Source organism: Marmota marmota, unplaced genomic scaffold (assembly GCF_001458135.2).
Source record: "Marmota marmota marmota unplaced genomic scaffold, marMar, whole genome shotgun sequence".
Classification (NCBI taxonomy): Eukaryota; Metazoa; Chordata; class Mammalia; order Rodentia; family Sciuridae; genus Marmota; species Marmota marmota.
This window is the reverse complement of record NW_025999968.1, coordinates 51,247,564-51,252,282: the sequence shown is the minus strand read 5'-3', so window position 1 is coordinate 51,252,282 and position 4,719 is coordinate 51,247,564.

Here is a 4,719-nt window from a genome sequence, read left to right as displayed (position 1 = left end):
TGATTGCTTTTTCTATTTCTATGAGGAATGTCATTGGAATTTTAATTGGAATTGCATTAAATATATATAGTTCTTTTGGTAGTATGGTCATTTTAATAATATTAATTCTGCCTATCCAAGAAAATGGTAGATCTTTCCATCTTCTAAGGTCTTCTTTAATTTCTTTCTTTAAAATTCTGTAGTTTTCATTGTAGAGGTCTTTCACCTCTTTTGTTGATTCCCAAGTATTTTATTTTTATTTTTGATGCTATTGTAAATGGGGTAGTTTTTCTCATTTCTCTTTCAGAGAATTCATCACTGATCTACAGAAATGCTTTTGATTTATGGATGTTGATTTTGTATTCTGCTACTTTGCTGAATTCATTTACTAGTTTTAGAAATTTTCTAGTGGAATTTTTTGGGTCTTCTAGGTATAGAATCATTTTGTTTGTAAATAGTGCTAATTTGAGTTCTTCTTTAGCTATGTGTATCCCTTTAATTTCTTTATCTGCCCAGTGTTTCAAGAACAATGTAAAAAAGTGGTGAAAGAGGGCATCCCTGTCTTGTTCCAGTTTTTAGTGGGAATGCTTTCAATTTCTCTCCATGTACAATGATGTTGGCCTGTGGCTTAGCATAGAATAGCTTTTACAATGTTGAGATATGTTCCTGTTATCCTTAGTTTTTCTAGTGTTTTGATCATTAAGCAGTGTTGTATTTTGTCGAATGCTTTTTCTGCATCTGTTGAGATGATCATCTGGTTCTTATTTTTAAGGCTATTGATGTGATGAATCACATTTATTTATTTCTGTACCAAACTTCCATCCCTTGAATGAACATGACTTGTTCGTGGTGTACTATATTTTTGTATTTGATTTGCCAGAATTTTATTGAGAATATATGCATCTATGTTCATTAGAGATATTGGTATGTAGTTCTCTTTCTTCATGTGTCTTTGCCTGATTTTGGAATCAGAGTGATATTTGCCTCATAGAATGAGTTTGGAAGTGATGCCTCTTTTTCTAATTCCTGAAATAAATTGAAGAGTATTGTTATTAGTTCTTCTTTAAAGGTCTTGTAGAACTGGACTGTGTATCCATCCCGTCCTGGCCTTTTCTTGGTTGGTAGGCTTCTGATGGCGTCTTCTATTTTGTCGCTTGAAATTGATGTGTTTAAATTATGTATATGATCCTGAATCAATTTGAGCAAATCATATGACTCTAGAAATTTGTTGATGCCTTTGATATTTTCTATTTTATTGGAGTACAAGTTTTCAAGATAAATTTTAATTATCTTCTGTATTCCCGTAGTGTTTTCTGTGATATTCTCTTTTTCATCCCATGTATTAGTAATTTGAGTTTTCTCTCTCCTTCTCTTTGTTAGCATGGGTAAGGGTCTGTTAATTTTATTTATTTTTTCAAAGAACAAACTTTTTGTTTTGTCATTTTTTCAATTTTAAAAAAAATTAAATACCTTTATTTTATTTATTTATTTTTATGTGGTGATGAGGATCAAACACAGGGCTTCGCACATGTGAGGAGGCGAGCGCTCTACAGCTGAACCACAACCTCAGCGTCTCGATTGTTTCTTTTGTTTCAATTTCATAGATTTCAGCTCTGAATTTAATTATTTCCTGTCTTCTACTGCTTTTGGTGTAGATTAGTTCTTCATTTTCTAGGGCTTTGACATGTAATGTTAAGTCATGTATTTGGTGACTTTTTCTTCTTTAAGGAATGAACTCCATGCAATGAAATTTCCTCTTAAAACTGCCTTCATAGTGTCTCAGAGATTTCAATATGTTTTATCTGTGTTCTCATTCACCTCTAAAAATGTTTTTATCTACTCTTTGATATCCTCTGCAACCCATTGTTTATTCAGTAGCATATTATGTAATCTCCAGGTGTTGGAGATTTTATCCTTGATTTCTTTTTATTTTATCCTTGATTTCTAATTTCATTCATTATGATCTGATAGAATGCTGGGTAGTATCTCTACTTTTTTATATTTGCTAAGAGTTGCTTTGTGGCATAACATATGGTCTATTTTAGAGAAGGATCCATGTGCTGCTGAGAAGAAAGTGTATTCTCTTGTTGAAGGATGAAATATTCTATATATGTCAGTTAAGTCTAAGTTATTGATTGTGTTTTTGAGTTCTATAGTTTCTTGTTCAGTTTTTGTTTGCAAGATCTATCCAGGGGTGAAATAGGTGTGTTAAAATCACCCAAAATTATTGTATTGTGGTCTAATTGACTCTCGAACTTGAGAAGTGTTTATTTGATGAACGTAGATGCTTCATTGTTTGGGGCATATATATTTATAATGGTTATGTCTTGTTGGTGTATGGTTCCCTTGTATGTAGTGTACTTCTTTATTCCTTTTGATTAACTTTAGCTTGAAGTCTATTTTATTTGATATGAGGATGGAAACCCCTGCTTGCTTTCGCAGTCCATGTGAGTGATCTGATTCTTCCCAACCTTTCACCTTCAGTCTGTGGATGTCTTTTACTATGAGATGAGTCTCTTGGAGGCAGCATATTGTTGGGTGCATTTTTTAATCCAATCTGCTAGTCTATATCTTTTGATGAGTTTAGGCCATTAATATTCAGAGATATTATTGAGACATGATTTGTATTCCCAGCCATTTTTGTTATTTAACTTGACTTGGTTTCTCCTCTGATTATTTTTTCCTTTAGTGTAATCCCTCCCTCTGCAGATTTTCATCATTGTTTTTAATTTCCTCTATGTGAAATATTTTGCTGAGTATTTTTTGTAGTGCAGGTTTTCTAGTTGTAATTTTTTTTAACTGTTGTTTATCATAGAAGGTTTTTATTTCATCATCAAATCTAAAGCTCAGTTATGCTGGTTATAAAATTCTTGGTTGGCAACCATTTTCTTTCAGAGCTTGGTATATGTTGTTTCATGATCTTCTGGCTTTGAGGGTCTGGGTTGAAAAATCTGCTGAGATACAAATTGGCTTCCCCTATATGTGATCTGATTCCTTTCTGTTGTGGCTTTTAAGATTCTATCCTTATTCTGTATGGTAGGAATTTGCATTATAATGTGTCTTGGTGTAGATCTGTTGTAATTTTGTACATTTGGTATCCTGTAAGCCTCTTATATTTGGTTTTCCAATTTGTTCTTCATGCTTGGGAAATTTTCTGATAGTATCTCATTGAAGAGATTGTGCATTCCTTTGGTTTGAAACTCTGTGCCTTCCTCTATCCCAATACCTCTTAGATTTGATCTTTTGATGTTGTCTCATAATTCTTGGATGTTCTGTTCATGGCTTCTTACTATTTTCACTGTGTGATCAACTTTATTTTCCAGATTGTATACTTTGTCTTCATTATCTGACTGTTCTTTCTTCTAAGTGCTCTAGTCTGTTGGTTATGCTTTCTATCGAGTTTTTTATTTGGTTTATTGTTTCCTCCATTTCAAGGATTTTTGACTTTTTTTTTTCAGAGTCTCTATCCCTTTCTTGAAGTAATCTTTTGCTATCTGTTTTTGCTTTGTTGGAGTGATCAATTTTTTCCCATATTTGCTCATTTAGGTCATTCTTTAATTAATTAATTCACAGATCATTTTAATTATGAACCTTCTTGCCGCAGTCTGGCTGCAGCAAAATAACCGAGGGGTGACGAGCAACTTGTGTACATTGATACAGCAGGAGTGGGAGCCCTTTATTGTAGGACAGGAGGGGTATATATACATTACACACAGCTTATCTTAATTAACATAAACTAGATACAGCAGTCAACCAATAAGGAATCTCCACACTTAACGGCTCGCTGGCGTTACTTCACAAACCACTCCCTCTGCAAAATGCCAGGCGCCATCTTGACTTGTTTACAGACTCTAACACCTTCTGAACTCCTTCTCTGACATTTCATCATCTTCTCTGTCCATAGTTACTGTTATTATAGTGTCCTGGTTTGTTTGGGGCACTTTCCTCCCTTGATTTTTCACATTGTCTATGTGTCATCCTTTCTTGCAGTGTGGATCTGAGATATTACAGTTTCTACCCTATATTCTTGTAATACCTGTGCAGATTGTCTGTACCTCACCTTGATGTTGGGCTTCCAGACTCTGCTAGTGTCCTTCAATGCATCTAAAGGTGGTGGCCACAATAGCTTAGGTAACTCGAGATAATAGTGGAGGTGCCCCAAGATGAATGCAATGTCTTACAGAGATGGGGTTCAAAGGGGTGGGCCTTACACTATCATTTGGATGCCAACTCTGAGATGCAGTTGTTTCTGTGGCCCTGTCTGTTGTCAGAAGTTAGGTGCTACTGCATGGGGAAGGCTATGGAGATGTCTGCAGTGTCCTAAGATGGAAGTTGGTTAGGCTTGTGCTCCCAGGTGGGGGGAGGGTGGCAAACTTGGACCTGACCTGGACCTGGGTCTCACATATGTCAGTGTAGGTGGATCTGGGCCAGGAGTGAGCTCACATGGTGGTCTGCTGGATGGAAGAGGTGGTCCTGTGCCAGAGCTCTGGCAGGTGTCTGCTGGTGGCGTGATGGACCTGGGCATACTTTGAGAATCAGTGGTTTTCCATGTGAAGATTGAGTTAATGTCTTCCTAGCTCTTTACATCTTAGAGATAAAAGTGAAAGTTGGTAATTTACTTTTCATTTCTAATATAAATAAGAAATTCAAGTTAAAAGATGCAAATCACCTAAAATACACTCTCTCTCTCTCTCTCTCTCTCTCTCTATATATATATATATATATATATATATATATATA